General features: G+C 44.2%; 1 pseudogene; it reads left to right on the plus strand.

Moving 5' to 3' along the window:
- The first annotated feature begins 12,918 nt into the window (after positions 1–12,918).
- On the plus strand, positions 12,919–22,043 carry LOC106571528 (mitochondrial uncoupling protein 4-like; annotated as a pseudogene).

Below are 22,043 nucleotides of genomic sequence, written 5' to 3' on the forward strand. Positions count from 1 at the left end.
GTTGAAACCCAGGAGGGATTCACCGTTCTGGGTTTTTGGTGGACTTCCTAAACCAGGATTCAGACACGGCTAGGACATCCGGGTTGGCAGAGTGTGCTAAAACAGTGAATAAAACAAACTTAAGGAGGAGGCCTCTAATGTTAACATGCATGAAACCAAGGCTTTTACAGTTGCAGAAGTCAACAAAAGAGAGCACCTGGGGAGAAGGAGTGGAGATAGTCACTGCAGGGCCTGGATTAACCTCTACATCACCAGAGGAACAGAGGAGGAGTAGGTTGAGGGTACGGCTAAAGGCTATCAGGACTGGTCGTCTAGTGCTTTCAGAGCAGAGAGTAAAAGGAGCAGGTTTCTGGTGCGTGAGAGAATAGATTCAAGGCATAATGTACAGACAGAGGTATGGTAGGATGTGAGTACATTGGAGGTAAACCTAGGCATTAAGTAATGATGAGAGAGATATCTCTAGAGACGTTTAAACCAGGTGATGTCACCGCATATGTGGGAGGTGGAACTAAATAGTAGGTTAAGGCATATTGAGCAGGGCTAGAGGCTCTACAGTGAAATAAGACAATAATCACTAACCAGGACAGTAATGGACAAGGCATATTGATATTAGTGAGAGGCATGTGTAGCCGGGGGATCAATAGGGGTACAGTGAGTGCTTGGGTTGGCTGGAGACACAGCGATTCAGACAGCTAGCAGGCCGGGGCTAGCAAGCTAGCAGAAGGGCCTTAGAGGGACGTCTCGACAGAGGAAAGTCTGTTTTAGCCTCCGCATGCGGTGACGTCGATGGACCAGTCGTGATGGATTAGTAGGGTTCCGAGTAGCAGAGGGGTCCAAGTCCAATTGGCAAAATAGGTATAGTGGCCCAAGAAATGGGCCAATGGATCTTTACAGCTAACAGTCCAATATGCTCTAGACAGCTAGCAAGCCGCGGCTAGCGGATGGGCATTCAGGGGACGTCGCGATGTAGAGGCCAGTTGAGTACCCCCTCGAGCAGATTACGTCGTAGTCCAATCTTGAAGGATCGGCGGGGTTCCGTGCCCCGTACCTGCAGTAGAAGGGGTCCGGGTATTGTAGCCCAGGAGTGGCTGATGGGCCTCTTTAGCTAGCCGGGAGAAAGGGCCTAGCATGGGCTAGCTCCAGGCTAATTGGTGTTTGCTCCGGGACCGACGTTAGCCAGTAGTCACTCAGATAGCAGCTAGCTAGCTGCAAAGATCCAGGTGAAAATGTCCAGAGCTTGCGGTAGGAATCCGGGGATATGGAGAGAAAATAGGTCCGGTATGCTCTGGTTTGAGTCGCGTTGTACAAACTGGCGAGAGCTTTCTGAACTAAAGGTTAGCTGATGACCGCTAGCAGTGGTTAGCTGACAACTAGCTTGTGAGCTGGCTAGCTTCTGTTGGGGGATTCCGGATTTGAGGTGAATAATACTTTAGAATTTTTTGGGGGGGGAAAAATATAAAAAAGATATGCGAAGAAAAATATATAAAAAGATATATACACGGGACACGACAAGACGAGGACAAAAGACGTCTGACTGCTATGCCATCTTGGATTCTACCTCCCTGTACAAATGTTTGATTGCCTAGCAGAGGAGAAACCACTCCCCTTCCAATACATCCATTGATTACCAAAACAAGTCTCCAATTGCCCGGCCCCTTAACCCTGGTTGATGTGTCAACAATTATCTGCAAGTTATGAGCAGTTCACACACCAAGTAGGCTACTGGGAAGACAGGTAGCACTTAAAATAGATGGCCCTAGCTAACAAAAAGACAGTACTCGACAACAGATAAAGACAAAAAATATAGTTATCACTCCAGGAGATATCAGGGGTCCTCTCGCTATAGAATGTATTGACTCTAGAATTCAGTCCTGTCTGAGATACTAACCAACTCCCTCAATCACTAACTAGATGGCACAGGCAGTAAAGGGTTCGTACACAGGTTCTGGTCTTCAATTTAAGGAAACCGAGGCAATTACTATCCTCTGTGGCAAAATGTCCCACTCTCGGACCAAACTAATGGAATGACTGCACTCGCTGACTAGGAGGGTAATTGCATTGATGAATGTCATGTTCCCCCCCCCCCCCCCCCCCCCCAGCGCAGTGTGTCATTCATTTTATATTAGAAGTCTGTCGAAGGCCTGAGCTGACGCACTCCGGCCCGGCTCTCGCAGGAGGCTAATAAAATGGAGGCCAGACACAGGCATGAAAAATGCAAGAGGCATACTAGAGCAACAACTCTTGTGTGTGAAGGGAGGGTTTGGGTTTGCCCTAAAATATCCAATTCACTCCCTTTCCATGTTTTTACAGTGCCCCGCCAAGTTTAAAGACTGACTTGAGAGTATCCCCTTCATCTTTAGGTAAATATCACATTTAATTTAAGGTAAACATGGTTGGTCCAGTACTTAAAGTTTTGAACTCCTCCGGTTCAGGGAAGTACTGTGGTTTCTGATGGGCCCAGTAAAGAGACACCATTAGCAAGTCGCAGGGTGGAATGATGAAGTTCTAGAAGAGAAGAATACACACACTTTATGGAGAGGAAATGAAGAGTTGACTTTGAGGGGATGTAGATGCTTGGCGTGTATCTGGGGTCAGGGGGCCTGGGGTCAGGGGGCCCACTTGTATCCTGAGGGGTCGGACCAGCTTGCTGGCTCCAGAGGCCCGAAGCACGATGGCCTCCAGGATGCACCACTTCACATAGGACGTCTATTGCAGCTCTTCAGCGGTCATCCTCGTGTCTGTCATGCACACACACACACACACACATAAAGATTTGGGTTTCCCACTGATCTGATGAGAAGAACCTGTGCTGTTTTAGTATGCAGCGCAGAGCAGGTGTGATTAGATATCAGACTCAGAAGGATTACGTGGGATTTCATTAGAAGATTTGCACATGTAAGTATAATTGAAAGTCTCAAAGGTTTCGATTATTGAAAATTCACAAAAATTACTGTGACTTGAATCTAGTCTCTTGTCAAGATTACCGTTACCATTGAGCATAATCATTAGAACTCCCTAGAAACAGGAAAAAACATTTGTGGCAGGTGATTTTTGAGATACTGCCGACACCTACTGGAGGTTTAGGGAAATGGTCAGAGACTGATGTGAGATAAGATGGAGAGACAAATGTAGTAAAATGACTGTACTGCTTCCAGTCATGTTAACAACAGTGGAAAAAACTCAATTTCGTGCTGAAAAGCAGTCATATGTTTACTCAGTCAAACCACACTGTAAATGGCACGTAATGTATATCCTTCATTCTATACCATGTTAAAATACTACATCCAGCACCATAGGCCAATCGACTCCAGGTCATCAGGATCTTACATACTGCACAGCAGTTTAGATTAGCTAATGGGGCATGTGTCAGTGAGAGGTATAAAACAGAGGAGAGATTCTGTACTGTACTGTAATTCACCTTGGTCTTTAAATGCTGCGTTGATATGCACCATGGCTGGCTGGTAAGACGTGAATGAACAAGATGAAGGTAATCATAACAAAGATTTTAAAAATCAAATAGAACGATATCTCTAATCAGACCAGTTTAAATGCCAAATTAAATACAGTACCTGAAAGAAACTCAAGTGATGTACAGTGCATTTGAAAAGTATTCAGACCCCTTCCCTTTTTCCACATTTTGTTATGTTACAGCCTTATTCTAAAATTGATAACATTCTTATTGTTCCTCAATCTACACACAATACCCCATAATGACAAAGCAAAAATTGTTTTTTAGAAATGTTTGCAAATGTATTACATTTTTTTTTTAAATGCATAACTTATTTACATAAGTATTCAGACCCTTTGCTATGAGACTCGAAAATGAGCTCAGGGGCATCCTATTTCCCAAAGAACACAGTGGCCTCCATCATTCTTAAATGGAAGAAGTTTGGAACCACTAAGACTTGGAACCACCGAGCTAACCACCCGGTCAAACTAAGCGATCGGGGGAGAAGGGCCTTGATCAGGGAGGTGACCAAGAACCCAATGGTCACTCTGACAAAGCCCAGATTTCCTCTGTGGAGAAGGGAGAACCTTCCAGAACAACATCCATCTCTGCAGCACTCCACCAAACAGGCCTTTATGGTAGAGTGGCCAGATGGATGACAGCCCACTTGGAGTTTGCCAAAAGGCACCTAAAGGACTCTCTGACCATGAGAAACAAGATTCTCTGGTCTAATGAAACTAAGATGGAACTCTTTGGCCTGAATGCCAAGCGTCACGTCTGGAGGAAACCTGGCACCATCCCTATGGTGATGCATGGTGGTGGCGTCATGCTGTGGGGATGTTTTTCAGCGGCAGGGACTGGGAGACAAGTCAGGATCAAAAACTTACTCCAGAGCGCTCAGAACCTTAGACTGGGGTGAAGGTTCACCTTCCAACAGGACAACGACCCTAAGCACACAGCCAAGACGACGCAGGAGTGGCTTCGGGACAAGTCTCTGAATGTCCTTGAGTGGCCCAGCCAGAGCTCAGACTTGAACATCTCTGGAGAGACCTGAAAATAGCTGTGCAGCGACGCTCCCCATCCAACCTGACACAGCTTGAGAGGATCTGCAGAGAAGAAAGGGAGAAACTCCCCAAATACAGGTGTGCCAAGCTTGTATGTGTGTTTTGTCCTATATTTATATTGTATTTAATTTTTATCCCAGGCCCCCGTCCCCTGCAGGAGGCCTTTGGTAGGCTGTCATTGTAAATAAGAATTTGTTCTTAACTGACTGGCCTAGTTAAATAAATAAAAAGTGTTATACCCAAGAAGACTTGAGGCTGTAAACGCTGTCAAAGGTGCTTCAACAAAGTACTGAGTAAAGGGTCTGAATACTTAAATGTGATATTTCAGTTATGTTTTCATATAAATGTGCAAAATATTCAAAAAAAAAATGTTTTTGTCATTATGGGGTATTTTGTGTAGATGGATTTAAAAAAGCTTTTTTTAGAATAAGGCTGTAATGTAACAAAATGTTGAAAAAGTCAAGGGGTCTGAATACTTTCTGAAGTCACTGTAGTTGTAAACTATCCCCCAAAAATTGAAATCATAATCTTGATGCTCCCACTAATCAGTGGTAATATTAAAAAAAGTACTCACTGGAATTGCGTTGGCAAGCGCATAACATCAGTAATCCATAGTTGGGCAGGAATTTGTCTGTGATTAAGCTGACAAGGTGTTGCGGTAATGTCTACAAAAAGACAACCATAATTTCCAATAAGTTAGGTCTAAATACAACAGATTTTATACATTCCATCCCCTTGGAAGTTTCACTATACAGGTATTTGATAGTCAGTCATTTTACATAGGGCCAAATACTATACTACTTTTACAACACCAGTAGGCTGGCCAGGAACAGCACTAACATTTGGTGAGCAGCTATCTATCTTAGCTGTCTGGGACAGATTTCACCTGGTCCAATGACCTTTCATCAATCAGAGGCCTTTATCAAGATAAAATATGGATAATCTTTGTGGATGACAATGAGCGTGTGACATCATGATTCATTTCCCAACTGGGACAACTGCCAAAGTGCATCTCCTCCCATAAATTATCATTGCATCCATCTACAAAAGACAACCTTGGTGAAATTATTAACATAAAATAACGTAAAGTTAGACTAACTGTTGAGTTATTTGACGATTGAACGTCAAATGTCCAGTATGCAAATGAATCAGAATTTCTATAGAATCATAGTACAAGCATCCAAAATGTAAAAGTGTTTTCTCTATTCAAAGATAGGACACACCCTGTTGCCTGTTTCACTGGATGTGTCATCATCCTCTGCTTTGACCAGCATGTTCCCCAATAGGGACAGAAGCTATCATTTTGAACTGGCCCATTCCCTGCCCCCAAAATACAGCTATATTCAGAAATACAGTGCTGTAGTCGCCTTGTACCTAGTTTCGCGTGACCAGCCTTTCAAAATTCAATTTTGTTCACTCGAATATTGAAGCCTTGTACCACATCAATGCTATGTCAATAAAGGTGGATTTTTACCTAAATCAACATTCTGGTCAGACTGCCTTGTTTATGCTGAGATAGGCCTACTGTACATCTCTACACAGACATTTTGCCCTCAATCTCCAGGGATTTGCTATAAGCATGTAGTCCAAAGAGCACCTTAGTACATGAACTCAATACTGCTTCCATGAGAGAGTGGGGTGAATTGGGTTTGTCTGTGTATCTTTCCATGTGACCAAACTAATGTTAGCCCGGGCAAAATCTCTCGTGGGCAGATGACATAAACATACTGTAAATGGTACCATTTGACTAAGATTAGCCAGGGTTTAGCTCCAATATAAATATACAGTATATTGGTCCAATTGATATTGTCTTATATTAGACCTAAGCAGTTCTACTGTAATGTGCATCCTACTATCCTGCTCCACTCCAGTCAGCTGACAGCTAGTTTGAAGACAGGAACATCACCAGACTAACCAGGCAGGGATCAACGCTGAACTGAGGAACATGTCTGGTAGCCATACTCAAAGCCCTTGTCATGAAAGGCAATCTTTTCCTTGTGGTAAAAGGAGGGTCTGGAGAGTTACACGTCCCAAGTAGGTTACTCATCACAGCAGGGTACAACCTAGGCGCACAGCCAATTACAGGTAGCCTTCCACAAGTTTCGGGTAGCCTTCCACAAGCTTGCCACATAAGTTGGGTGAATTTTGGCCCATTCCTCCTGACAGAGCTGGTGTAACTGAGTCAGGTTTGTAGGCCTCCTTGCTTGCACACGCTTTTTCAGTTCTGCCCACAAATGTTCTATAGGATTCAGGTCAGGGCTTTGTAATGGCCACTCCAATACCTTGACTTTGTTGTCCTTAAGCCAGCCAAGCTGTTTAAAGGCACAGCCAACTTAGTGTACGGAAACGTCTGACCCACTGGAATTGTGATACAGTGAATTTTAAGTGAAATAATGTCTGTAAACAATTGTTGGAAAAATTACTTGTGTCATACATAAAGTAGATGTCCTAACAGACTTGCCAAATCTATAGTTTGTTAACAAGAAATTAGTGGAGTGGTTGAAAAATGACTCCAACCTAAGTGTATGTAAACTTCCGACTTCAACTGTGTGTGTATATATATATATATACTGCTCAAAATAATAAAGGGAACACTTAAACAACACAATGTAACTCCAAGTCAATCACACTTCTGTGAAATCAAACTGTCCACTTAGGAAGCAACACTGATTGACAATAAATTTCACATGCTGTTGTGCAAATGGAATAGACAACAGGTGGAAATTATAGACAATTAGCAAGACACCCACAATAAAGGAGTGGTTCTGCAGGTGGGGACCACAGACCACTTCTCAGTTCCTATGCTTCCTGGCTGATGTTTTGGTCACTTTTGAATGCTGGCGGTGCTTTCACTCTAGTGGTAGCATGAGACGGAGTCTACAACCCACACAAGTGGCTCAGGTAGTGCAGCTCATCCAGGATGGCACATCAATGCGAGCTGTGGCAAGAAGGTTTGCTGTGTCTGTCAGCGTAGTGTCCAGAGCATGGAGGCGCTACCAGGAGACAGGCCAGTACATCAGGAGACGTGGAGGAGGCCGTAGGAGGGCAACAACCCAGCAGCAGGACCGCTACCTCCGCCTTTGTGCAAGGAGGAGCAGGAGGAGCACTGCCAGAGCCCTGCAAAATGACCTCCAGCAGGCCACAAATGTGCATGTGTTTGCTCAAACAGACTCCATGAGGGTGGTATGAGGGCCCGACGTCCACAGGTGGGGGTTGTGCTTACAGCCCAACACAGTGCAGGACGTTTGGCATTTGCCAGAGAACACCAAGATTGGCAAATTCGCCACTGGCGCCCTGTGCTCTTCACAGATGAAGCAGGTTCACACTGAGCACATGTGACAGATGTGACAGAGTCTGGAGACGCCGTGGAGAACGTTCTGCTGCCTGCAACATCCTCCAGCATGACCGGTTTGGCGGTGGGTCAGTCATGGTGTGGTGTGGCATTTCTTTGGGGGGCCGCACTGCCCTCCATGTGCTCGCCAGAGGTAGCCTGACTGCCATTAGGTACCGAGATGAGATCCTCAGACCCCTTGTGAGACCATATGCTGGTGCGGTTGGCCCTGGGTTCCTCCTAATGCAAGACAATGCTAGACCTCATGTGGCTGGAGTGTGTCAGCAGTTCCTGCAAGAGGAAGGCATTGATGCTATGGACTGGCCCGCCCGTTCCCCAGAACTGAATCCAATTGAGCACATCTGGGACATCATGTCTCGCTCCATCCACCAACGCCACGTTGCACCACAGACTGTCCAGGAGTTGGCGGATGCTTTAGTCCAGGTCTGGGAGGAGATCCCTCAGGAGACCATCCGCCACCTCATCAGGAGCATGCCCAGGTGTTGTAGGGAGGTCATACAGGCACGTGGAGGCCACACACACTACTGAGCCTCATTATTACTTGTTTTAAGGACATTACATCAAAGTTGGATCAGCCTGTAGTGTGGTTTTCCACTTTAATTTTGAGTGTGTCTCCAAATCCAGACCTCCATGGGTTGATAAATTGGATTTCCATTGATTATTTTTGTGTGATTTTGTTGTCAGCACATTCAACTATGTAAAGGAAAAAGTATTTAATAAGATTATTTCATTCATTCAGATCTAGGATGTGTTATTTTAGTGTTCCCTTTATTTTTTTGAGCAGTATATATATATATATATATACACACAAGGATGATCAATGGAAACAGGTTGCACCTGAGCTCAATTTCAAGTCTCATAACAAAGCGTCTGAATACTTACATAAATTGTTGTTTACAAAGCATGTGACAAATAATATTTTGGTTGATTTGATACCTGTATATGTCCATATCAATATCTGCTGATCCTCTACCTATATACTGTATCTATAGTCAGACCTATCTGAGGCAAATATTTACATTTAAAAAACTCTACAAGAAGGTATTCAGCAATTTGGACATTGATTTTGAATTTGGCCGACCTGAGTTGGCTCAATAAAAATGTGTGTGTTTGTGTGTGATAGTGAAAGAGACAATGGATGGATAACACAAGGATGCAGAAGCTAGATCACTGTAGAAACTCTAAAACAAACTGTAAATCTAATTATCAACATCAGACAAGATCTTGTTGACACCATCACATCTCAGAGATTAGGCCTACAGTATATGGGTCAAACTCACATCTGTCGCATTCGAAAAAAGAAACATTTAGTTCATATAGTGGAATTCATCATATTCAGAGAAATAATCAAATATAGGCTTGAATAGCATAGAGCCCAACTACCTGATATCCGTTACCTTATCTCTGGGTTGAGAGATGAAAGTCAGAGGAGATTTACCGAACTCGAATGCCGCACCAAACCAGAGGATCGATCATTTTATGCATCTAGGAGCATTCGGGTAATTTCCCCTTAATAAAAGATGCGCTGAAATGACCACGATAACCAGAGACAGAATTAAAGTAATGACGTCCATCTCACCTGTCTTGACAGCCCCTAGGGCTCACTCAAGCTCATTAATCTCGAATGAGAGTTTGAAGTGGAAGGAGTAGCTTAGCATGTCTCTTGAGGAGGCAAAAAAATAGCTTGGAAAAGTGAAATATTTTCAGGAGTCAGGTAATTTGTTAAGGGAGGAGGATTGGAGGGAAGGAGAGTAAAGGTTGAAAAGACTGAGGGAGACAGAGGATAGCTTTGAATCTGTTGAAGCTAGCAATAACAAGGGAGAGGGTATGTCGAGGAAGAGTTATGCCGACGCCAGTTCAAATTCTGGAGGTGAAATGGAAGGGGTAGAAGGTGTTGTGAGGAGCTTGGAGCCTGAGCCTTGCATTGATGGACATGGTTATGATGAAAATACTTTTGGTCCAGTGGGAGTGACATTTTTGACAAGGGTGGAAACAGGCCTTTTGGCTGATCCATGGGTGATTTCAGGTTGGTGGAAAAGATGGTGGGTGCTGTTGAGTCGGTGAATGTAACCCGAAGTGATGTTTGTTTGTGTCTCTTCAGATCAGAGGGAGAAGGCTTTCTGTGTGTCGCAACTTGGGGAAAGACTTGTAGCTTGCTTTGCGCTTAGGTACAGGGCACCATTGAAGGGAGTGATTTCAGGGGTAGCGGTGGAGCAATTGAAGATTCCTGGTGTTTGAAGATTCCTGATGTTTGTGACGCAGACCTGGCGGAGAGTGTGGTGAAACAGGTGACACAGTCTGTTCTTTTGAGCTTTGATTTAGAGTCTTCACCTGGCAAAGTAATGATAGGATTTTTGAGTTATGCTGTTAACGCTTTTGTGCCGAATACACTGCTGTGTTGTACGTGTCATGTTTATGGGCATGCCGCAGCAGTGTGTAGGAGGGAAATTCCAAGATGTGGGACATGTCACCACGTGGAAAAGTGTGACTACATGAACGGTGAGCTAACTTTAACTAGCTGTCTAGCTAGCTCACAAAGGACTTTTGGGCTCAATGTTTTCCCATAGAAAAAACAAATGGTTTTGTTCCATGAGTGCATCTGTTATACATGACTAATCAAATGACCTGTGAAATCAGTTCTACATGTCAGCAGGGATGGAAATTAAGCTTGCCCGAGGCTAGTACTTTTCAGACTGGGCTAGTAGACAATGGGCCAAACTAGCCTGACACAGCAGTGAAATGGCAAGTAGAAAATATGCCAAACTAGCCTGACACAGCCGTGAAATGGCTAGTAGAATACGTGACAAACTAGCCTGACACAGCAGTGAAATTTTGCCTTTACAAACATTGCATGCCACAGATTTAGGAACTGAAGGTTACCTGGCTAGTAGAAGTCGTGGTCTGCTGGCCAGTGCGCAAAATCCTTATGTTTCATCCCTGCATGCCAGTCCCTTTCAGACGGTCCTCCTCAGTGACCTCATGGCTGAGGGTTTTAACTTTCTTCTTGAGAATTAGAATCAGAAGGCCAGTAGTAGCTCATCGCAATACGTCACCTCTTCGGACAAATAGTACCCTAGACTGTCCTGATCATCTAGTTGAACATTCCAGATAATTCCTCCATCTCAACAGAAATGTTCATTCACATAGTAGGGATATTAGATGTGCAAAGCCCAGTCTATTTACTGTTACTATAGTAAAAATCTGTGGGTTATGGAATTGTAATATAGTTGTTACCATTTTAGTAATATAGATGTTACCATTTTTTTTTTTAAATGTGTCTTTCAGATGGGCGGACCGGAAACCCAGTGACTCAGGTCTGCAGCTGCCATCTTCCAGTGGGAAAGAGAAATGGCCCTGTATTTCCAGAAAAGGTAGCTCATCCACCATAGCAAAAGAGGAAGATCCAGAACTGTTGGTTAGGAAACAAGAACGAACAATGAGGATTGGGTGTTGAGGAACCACTTGCAACATTGTCCAAGCTGGGTTTGTGTTATGATAAACAATGGGTTTTCTGTCCAGATAAAGATGGTGATACAGCATTGAAAAAGACCTACTGTACCAGTGACCAAATGTCTTTGTTTTCCAGTCCAACAGGAGTGCATCCCTCAAACCACACGGTGCATGGACATCCTGTGCCAGTGGGATCCGAGCGAGAGCGTCCAGTTGTGGAGACTACAGCACATCGAGCCTGTGGATGGACAGGTCAGTAACTCATCAACTATGTAAAACATTGAATGTGTAGATGCATCGAAATGTTGACTTTATGTCCCCTTTTCCCCATGTTTTAGGCATGACATGCGGAACATCAGGCTCAACCCATAAATATGGGGGCCAACTCGTTTTATTTTTAATCCCAGACCCCATCCCCGCAGGAGGCCTTTTGGTAGGCCGTCATTGTAAATAAGAATTTGTTCGTAACTGACTTGCCTGGTTAAATAAATACAAATAATACAAATAAATGACATACAAAATCTGATATGGACATTGTTCTTGTCTAAATGTGGCTTATAGGAAGGAGGTGAAATCAAATGTTTTATTTAAACCATGTTGAGATACAGAATGTAATTTATATGTCCACATGGCTTCTCTTTGGAGTAATTTGTTGTCCACATATCAGATTTTGCATATTGTTTATGAGTTGGCCCCACATATTTATGAACGGCAATGCATGATGTCCTTTGTGGTGGGCTATCTCATGAATTGATATGATGTATTTAGGTGAGCAGACACCTGGGGCGATTGATTTGTGAGTTGCCCTTCGTGCCCGCTTCCGTACCCTATAACTCTGTATTTTTTTGTGACTATACAGGTAGACCGTGTAGCTGATTGGCAGATGAGTGGCAACCCTGATTAGAAGTACCTGTTGCTCATCTGTTCTTTACAAATGCTGTTTTGAATTAAAGAAAATTGTACCTACACACTGAAGAACGCTGTAAAGCCGAAACGTCTGTGTACGCTATCCCTGGTGCAGTAAAAAATATAAAACATTGAATAATGAAGTAAGCTTTATGCGACATATTTTTGCGAACCCATTACACCTCTTTGTTTGTATAAGACATAATTTTAACATCACAGATAATTCCCACTGTGCCCATGATAAAATGCAATGTGAATTGTGTTGTACTACTGAATGTGTGGAGATGAACTCAGACCAGCCTTTGTGATTGAGCTTACGTTAGTTAACTAATTACATTAGTTGGCTGCTTTGAGAAGAACTTGAATTAAATGTAACCTATTCTAGGAGCCTATTGTTTGTGTATAATCTTTATTCATTGTTCATGTATTTTTCAACAATGTCAGGTACAGGCAGGGATGACTGGGGCCTTCAGCAAGTAAGACACAGGAAGTAAGAAATAATTTGAACGTCATAGATATAAATTCCCACTGTGCCCATGATAAAGTTAAGTACATTACTTTAGTTGGCTGCTTTGAGCAAAACTTGTATGTAATATAACCTATTCTGGGAGCCTAGTGTGTGTGTGTGTGTATGAACTATGTGGAATATATTTGGAACATTGGCTTCCCTGAAAACAGGCACTGACAGGAGGAACAATATGAGTCTGTCAGAGGTTGTCACGCTGGATGGGGACGGTGATGGAGGCTTTGGTGGTCTACACAACGAAGAAGCAGGTGTCCCTTCCAGTGATGTGGAGCTGACCTTGGACCTGGTTCCAGTGAGGATGGTCTTCAACCTCCCTCTCCTAAATTGTGTGCCAGTTGGGGTTGGTGCGCTGTCCAACTGTTGCCTGCCGTATAGCCTGCTGCTGCTCCACCGACAGCGCCATGCCAGCCAGGATGCCTGCAAACCCCAGGTGCCCTTGTTTTTCAACAATGTCCGATATAGACAGGGATAACAGCGAGGGTAGCGGTTGTTCTGGTTCAGGTTCAAGGAGACATGCCATTCCACTGAACCTGGCCCGGAGATGGCTTCTTAGCCACTGAAGATCCTCATCAGTAGGCTCTCGGGACAGAGGGTTGTAGTCTTCAGCCGGGTACAGGTCCTTCACTAACTGACTGCACCTGGCTGGGCACAGCTGCCTTCCTCCACTCGCATTCCACATCTGTATGGCCAATGTTGTGAACTGCCAAAATAGGCTGCATGGCTACACTTATGATCTACACAGAGGCATTTGCATGTGGTAGAGAGAATCCCCTGGTTACCTATAGAGACCTGCCAAGAGGAAGGATGTTAAGTGAAACATGCCTTTCAATGTATGACTGTGAACACCTTGAAATGCATTTGTTGTAAGAAATGTGCTATATAAATAACATTTGATTGATGACATTACAGCTGTAGAATATTTTATGAACTAATCTTCACAAGTGACATTTTTATTTTACTTGGTAACTTGGGATTTTATCACTTGGCATATTGTATCAATTATATATCCCTCATGCTGGCCCTGACCAAACCAGTAAATTGCCCCTCACTATAGCTGCACGTCTCTACATAGCCAGGCTCATAGTGGTCTTCTCCCCTTTTAATGCGCTTATGCTCATCCTTAAATGTCATACGGTCTGAAATAGACACTAAAGTTGACATACTGTACAAACAATTATCTAGGCTAAGTAATACAAAATCATGTTTTGATATACTGCTCTGCTAACTAGCTAGCTAAAGTGTAGCGAGTGGCTAGCTAAGCCAGAGAAAGGGGATGGAAGAAGGTTTCAAATCAAATTGTATTTGTCACATACGCCGAATACAACAGGTGTAGACCTTATCGTGAAATGCTTACTTACAAGCCCTTAACCAACAGTGCAGTTCAAGAAATAGAGTTAATAAAATATTTACTAAATAAACCAAAGTAAAAAAAATCTAATCAGTCAAAAAGTAACACAAATTGTGGCAGATGGCAAGGAGAGGTGAGGGGAGTGGTGATTGAAGGGAGATACCTTACAGCCTGCTGGCTCCACCCCCGATCCTTATATGGATTTCCCGCCCCAATGAGGCGAGCCTGTGGACCATTAAGCCAGGGAGTGCTTGGGGATGAAAGAGGAAGCAGCCTGCACAAAGGGGCAGAGAATGAAGAGGGAAGTGTGTGGTATGAAGAGCGTGAGAAGAGAAACAAATAGCTGTGTGATTACCCGTTGTGACCTGGATTGTCTTATTACGCCCACTGTGAACCAAACCAGTTTGGCTGAGGACCAAAGTTTTAGGATTACCCCTGGAGAACGGAACGAACAATGAGAACTGATTGTGGACTGTGAAATGGTTGGTGAATTCCCCCCTTTTCCCCAGTGTGTAAAACTCCCTAATAAACTCTCCATTTGCATTCTAGTTGTGTTCCTTGTGCGTGTTTGGTTATTGAACTTTGTGACTTGGAAACCCCATACCCTTGAACCTACTACAGTATATAACAAGGCAATATACAGGGGGTACCGGTACCGAGTCAATGTGCGGGGGTACAGGTTAGTTGAGGTAAGTTGTAAAGTGACTACGCATAGATAATTAACAGTGAGTATGCTCAAACGCATTAAGGAAAGAAATTCCACTTTTAAGAAAGCACACCTATAATTGAAATGCATTCCAGGTGACTACCTCATCCAAATCAAATAAAATGTTATTGGTCACATACACATGGTTAGCAGATGTTAGTGCGAGTGTAGGGAAATACTTGTTCTTCTAGTTCCGACAGTGCAGTAATATATCAATTCCACAACAACTACCAAATACACACAAACCTAAAGGATGGAATAAGAATATGTACATATAAATATATGGATGTGCGATGACCGAGCGGCATAGGCAAGATGCAATAGATTGTATTTTATACCGTATATACATATGAGATTAGTATGTAAACATTATTAAAGTGACTAGTGATCCATTTATTTAAGTGGCCAATTATTTTGAGTCTGTATGTTGGCAGCAGCAACTCTGTGTTAGTGATGGCTGTTTAACAGTCTGATGGCCTGTTTTTAAGTTTCTCGGCCCCAGCTTTGATGCACCTGTACTGAACTCACCTTCTGGATGGTAGCGGGGTGAACAGGCAGTGGCTCGGGTGGTTGTTGACCTTGATCTTTTTGGCCTTCCTGTGACATCGGGTGCTGTAGGTGTCATGGAGGGCAGGTAGTTTGCCCCCGGTGATGCGTTGTGCAGACCGCACCACCCTCTGGAGAGCCTTGCGGTTGTGTGCGGTGCAGTTGCCGTACCAGGCGGTGGTGATACAGCCCGACAGGATGCTCTCAATTGTGCATCTGTAAAGGTTTGTGAGGGTTTTAGGTGACAAGCTAAATTTATTCAGCCTCCTGAGGTTGAAGAGGCACTGTTGCGCCTTCTTCACTATACTGTCTGTGTGGGTGGACCATTTCAATTTGTCCGCGATGTGTATACCGAGGAACTTAACTTTCCACCTTCTCCACTGCTGTCCCGTCTATGTGGATGGGGAATGCTCCCGCTGATGTTTCCTGAAGTCCACGATCATCTCCTTTGTTTTCCTGACACCACACTCCGAGTGCGCTCACCTCTTCCCTGTAGGCTGTCTCGTCATTGTTGGTAATCAAGCCCACTACTGTTGTGTCGTCTGCAATCTTGATGATAGAGTTGGAGGCGTGCATGGCCACTCAGTCATGGGTGAACAGGGAGTACAGGAGGGGGCTGAGCACGCACACTTGTGGGAACCCAGTGTTGAGGATCAGCGAAGTGGAGATGTTGTTTTCTACCTTCACCACCTGGGGGCGGCCCGTCAGAATATCCAGGATCCAATTGCAAAAGGCGTGGTTGAGACCCAGGGCATCAAGCATAATGATGAGCTTGGAGGGTACTATGGTGTTCAATGCTGAGCTGTAGTCAATGAACAGCATTCTTACGTAGATATTCCTCTTGTCCAGATGGGATAGGGCAGTGTGCAGTGTGATGGCGATTGCATTGTCTCTAGACCTATTGGGCGGTATGCAAATTGAACTGGGTCTAGGGTGTCAGGTAAGGTGAAGGTGATATGATCCTTGACTAGTCTCTCAAAGCACTTTGTGATGACAGAAGTGAGTGCTACGGGGCGATAGTCATCTTTTCCTTCTTGGGTACAGGGACAATTGTGGCCATCTTGAAGCATGTGGGGACAGTGATAGGGAGAGATTGAATATGTCCGTAAACACACCAGCCAGCTGGTCTGCGTATGCTCTGAGGACGCGGCTAGGGATGCCTTCTGGGCAGGCAGCCTTGCGAGAGTTAACACGATTAAATGTCTTACTCATGTCGGCCACAGAGAAGGAGAGGGGGGGTCCACAGTCCTTGGTAGCGGGCCGCGTTGGTGGCACTGTATTATCCTCAAAGCGGGCAAAGAAGGTGTTTAGTTTGTCTGGAAGCAAGACGCGATGTTCGTGACGTGGCTGGTTTTCTTTTTGTAGTTCGTGATTGCCTGTAGACACTGCCACATACATCTTGTCTCTGAGCCGTTGAATTGTGACTCCACTATACCAACATTTCGCTTGTTTGATTGCCTGGTGGAGGGAATAACTACACTGTTTATATTCGGCCATATTCCAAGTCATCTTTCCATGGTTAAATGCGGTGGTTCATGTTTTCAGGTTTGCGCGAATGCAGCTATCTATCCACGGTTTCTGTTTAGGGTAGATTTTAATGGTCACCGTTGGTACAACATCTCCAATGGACTTCCTTATAAACTCACTCACCGAATCATCGTATAAATCGATGTTATTCTCTTAGGCTGACCGGAACATTTCCCAGTCCGCGTGATCAAAACAATCTTGAAGCGTGGATTCTGATTGGTCAGACCAGTGTTGAAAGGTTCTTGTCACGGGCACATCCTGTTTGAGTTTCTGCCTATAGGATGGTAGTAGCAAAATGGAGTCGTGGTCGGATTTGCCAAAGGGAGGGTGGGGGAGGGCCTTGTATGCATTGCGGAAGTTAGAGTAGCAGTGATCCAGTGTATTGCCCCCACGAGTGCTACGGACAATATGCTGATAGAATTTAGGTAGCCTTGTTCTCAAAATTTTCTTTGTTAAAAATGAGGCTGATGTAAGTACTGTAAGACCTTTAAACAAGTTAACAATCACAAGGCCGCAGGGCCAGACGGATTCCCAGGACACGTACTGAGAGCATGCGCTGACCAGCTTGCAAGTGTTTTCACTGACATTTTCCACCTCTCCCTGACCAAGTCTGTAGTACCGACATGTTTCAAGCAGACCACCATAGTCCCTGTGCCCGCCCACATCTGTAGCCATGGAATGCTTTGAAGATGAGTCATTGCTCACATCACCATAATCCCAGACACCCTAGACCCACTCGAATTCGCATACCACCCCAACAGATCCACAGATAACGCAATCTCTATTGCACTCCACAATCCACCTGGACAAAAGGAACACCTACGTGACTACAGCTTAGCATTCAACCCAGTAGTGCTCTCTGTGCTCATCACTAAGCTAAGGACCCTAGGACTGAACACCTCCCTCTGCAACTGGTTCCTGGAATTACTGACGGGCAACTACACATTTGCCACGCTAAACCTCAACACGGGGGCCCCTCAAGGGTGCATGTTCAGTCTCTTCCTGTACACTCCGTTCACCCACAACTGCGTGGCCGCGCATGACTCCAATACCATCATTAAGTTTGCCGATGACACGACGGTGGTAGACCTGATCACCGACAACATTGAGACAGCCTATAGGGAGGAGGTCAGAGATCTGGCAGTGTGGTGCCAGGACAACTACCTGTCCCTCAACATCAGCAAGACAAAGGAGCTGATTGGGGACTACAGGAATCGGGGCCGGGCATGCCCCCATTCACATCGACGAGACTGTAGTGGAGCAGGTTGAGAGCTTCAAGTTCCTTGGTGTTCACATTACTAAGGACCTGTCATGGTTCAAACATACCAACACAGTTGTGAAGTAGGCCCTCAGATCCTCAAAAAGTTATATAGATGCACCATTGAGAGAATCTTGACTGGTTTAATCACCACAGAGTCTGGTGCAGACCGCCCAGTACATCACTGTGGCCGAGCTCCCTGCCATCCAGGACCTCTGTATCAGGCCGTGTGAAAGGAAGGCCCGGAAAATTGTTAAAAACTCCAGCCACCCAAACCATAGACTGTTCTGTCTGCTTCCGCATGGCATGTGGTACCGGTACATTAAGACTGACACCAACACTCTCCTGAACACCTTCTATTAACAAGCCGTAAGCCTGCTAAATAGCTAACTAAATACTGTAATTTCCGGACTATTGAGCGCACCTGAATATAAGCCGCACCCACTGAATTTCAATTTATTATTTTTTTTTTACATAAATAAGCCGCACATGTCTATAAGCCGCAGGTGCCTACCGGTACATTGAAACAAATGAACTTTACACAGGCTTTAACAAAACACGGCTTGTAACAAAAATAAATAGGCTTTAACGAAACACGGCTTGTAACAAAAATAAATAGGCTTTAACGAAACACGGCTTGTAATAAAAATAAATAGGCTTTAACGAAACACGGCTTGTAACAAAAATAAATAGGCTTTAACGAAACACGGCTTGTAACAAAAATAAATAGGCTTTAACGAAACACGGCTTGTAACAAAAATAAATAGGCTTTAACGAAACACGGCTTGTAACCAAAAATTTTTAATTAGCAGTAAGCTTTAGTTGTCTTTTTGCACTGAGTCAATTCCTCACTCTGCTGTTTCCAACGTCTTATCATCGACTCATTAAGACCAAGCTCCCGTGCAGCAGCTCTATTTCCTTTTCCAACAGCCAGATCAATCGCCTTCAACTTGAAAGCTGCATCATATGCATTTCTCCGTGTCTTTGCCATGATGAGGGTGACAAAATGACTACCGTAATCAGAATGATGGGAAGTTTGAGAGCGCTCGATTTAATCTAAGCAGTAAACAAAAAAGTTGTTTGACCTTAACCCGTTCGGCAATTTCATTGGTCTAATGAAAGCTTCATGCCGGAAAAAAACTGAGCACGTCACAGAATGTGTTTTTTTGGAAAAAAAATAAATGAAAGTGGGAAATATCCATATATTAGCCGCGTCATTGTTTAAGCCGCGAGGTTCAAAGCGTGGGAAAAAAGTTGCTGCTTATAGTCCGGAAATTACGGTAGGTAACAAAATGGCTATACAGACTGAGTTGACTCTTGTATTTTATTTTTGCACTCTCTCTATACACACTCATGCCGACTGACACTCCAACACACACACACACTGAATTTGGTCACACATAACATGCATAGACATGTATACTGACTCTACACACACAAACATACACTCACATACAACCATCATATATATGATGCTGCTACTCTGTTATCTCCCATGCCTAGTCACCTTACCCCTATACATATAGTATATACACCTCAATCAAGTATCACTGCCCATTGTAAAAATGGAATTGAAACTGATCCTGTGTGTAGCTTACTTACTTCTTGTGTTTTTCTTATTTTGTTATTATTTTATTTTTAGTACTACTGTACATTGATATTGATTACGGCATTGCTGGGTTTAGCGCTTGCAAGAAAGACATTTCACTGTACTTTCACATTAAAACGTGAAACTTGAAATGATTAGCACACAATTTGGACGTAAATAATTATCATTCACAATTGCAGTGATGATAGCCTATTTTTAAATGACATATGCCTAACTTGGTGTTTGAGGGTATTAAAAATAGATCATGTACTTGAGACAATATGTGGGCATAGGCAGATGTTGCAATTGGAGGATGCATTTTATGGATAGGCCTATTCTACAATGATATTCAATAGGCTACATGTGTCGGTACAAACTTTGATTGAGAAAATATTTCATTTAAAATGTTAATTTTGCACTCCCTCACTTAAACAAAAACAGCACTCCTACACCCTTGGAATTTAAGGAATGTTGGTGTGTGCAAAGTGCACTGCTCGGATGCTGGGATTATTTGGGACGAATTTGGAAAGGTAACCTACTTTTTGAAGCGATTTGTTTGACAATCAGATGAAAACATCATGACTGGTTGTGTTCATGCAACATTAAAAGGTAATAAATTTTTACAGTTAAATGACGTCTTGGAGGTTCTATGGACCAACTGATTTGTTCTGGCACTGGCCCTGAGTCAGGGGTCCCTCAGTGGCCTCGGACTTCAAAGTTCATCTTGTCAGCATGTGCAGCGACTTGCAGAAATGGGTAGGCCTATATGTGCTCTCCAAAATTTTCCAGCTTCTTTTAAAAGTTACTTGCAATGTCGATTCAATTTGATGTCAATTTAATTACCTTATACTTTGCTATACTGTATGCTTTACATTGTCACTGTGATCAACTCGAAGTTGTCTCAAGCTTGGTTCCAGTAACATTTCCTCTGGACCTGACCAAGACCAGGTTCCAGTAACATTTCCTCTGGACCTTACCAAGACCAGGTTCCATTAACATTTCCTCTGGACCTGACCAAGACCAGGTTCCATTAACATTTCCTCTGGACCTTACCAAGACCAGGTTCCATTAACATTTCCTCTGGACCTTACCAAGACCAGGTTCCAGTAACATTTCCTCTGGACCTTACCAAGACCAGGTTCCATTAACATTTCCTCTGGACCTGACCAAGACCAGGTTCCATTAACATTTCCTCTGGACCTGACCAAGACCAGGTTCCATTAACATTTCCTCTGGACCTTACCAAGACCAGGTTCCATTAACATTTCCTCTGGACCTTACCAAGACCAGGTTCCAGTAACATTTCCTCTGGACCTGACCAAGACCAGGTTCCATTAACATTTCCTCTGGACCTTACCAAGACCAGGTTCCATTAACATTTCCTCTGGACCTTACCAAGACCAGGTTCCAGTAACATTTCCTCTGGACCTGACCAAGACCAGGTTCCATTAACATTTCCTCTGGACCTGACCAAGACCAGGTTCCAGTAACATTTCCTCTGGACCTGACCAAGACCAGGTTCCAGTAACATTTCCTCTGGACCTGACCAAGACCAGGTTCCAGAACCAGGGTGAGGCGGCCCTCAGACAGCATGGCCCCGGCAGTGTCCTCAGACGGACTACAGGGGGATGCTGGGCACTGCTCTGGAAGAGGGGCCCAGCAAACTGTGGCAGGGGGACACACCAGCTGTGTACAGACATATATGTAGCTAGCCACTGTACCAGCCTCACTACTTTAGGAGATGTAGTATGTGTCACAACACCCACATCACCTTCCCTGCATTAACCCCCTCTGCATGTATGGCTACGGCTAGTGTATGTTCTTCCACTAGTGTACTCAGGAGTGCAGATTGTGGCCTATGAGCAGCTCTGCGATGTTCTTGGCAGGTCTGAAGATGATAGCTTTCCCTTCTGGTAGTAGAACAGCACAATGGTGGAGCTGATCCCTACTCCTCTTACCATAACTATGACCACATCCAATTGCAAGTCACATAAGACAAGTGCAAACTCTGTTGAATCTCACCAGTACAAAGACTGGATGTCTATTGCTCTAGATATCTCCGTGTTCAGCTTACTGCATGCATTCATGACAGTCCTAAGTCATTGCATTTATCAGACAAGAGCAGACTGAACTAGGCTCAGGCGTGTGCCTCTCTGTCAGTGTCATCCCAGTTAGGTCACTGTGTCCTCTCCCCCACAGGAAAGCAGCGATGGGGAGCATTCTGGCTGGGACTGTGGTTCAGTTCCTGACCAGCCCCACTGACCTGGTCAAAGTGCAGAGGCAGATGGGGGAGACGCAGGCTGGAGGGCATGCCACCTCCGTAA

Source organism: Salmo salar, chromosome 15 (assembly GCF_965601325.2).
Source record: "Salmo salar chromosome 15, fSalSal1, whole genome shotgun sequence".
NCBI classification, from domain to species: domain Eukaryota; kingdom Metazoa; phylum Chordata; class Actinopteri; order Salmoniformes; family Salmonidae; genus Salmo; species Salmo salar.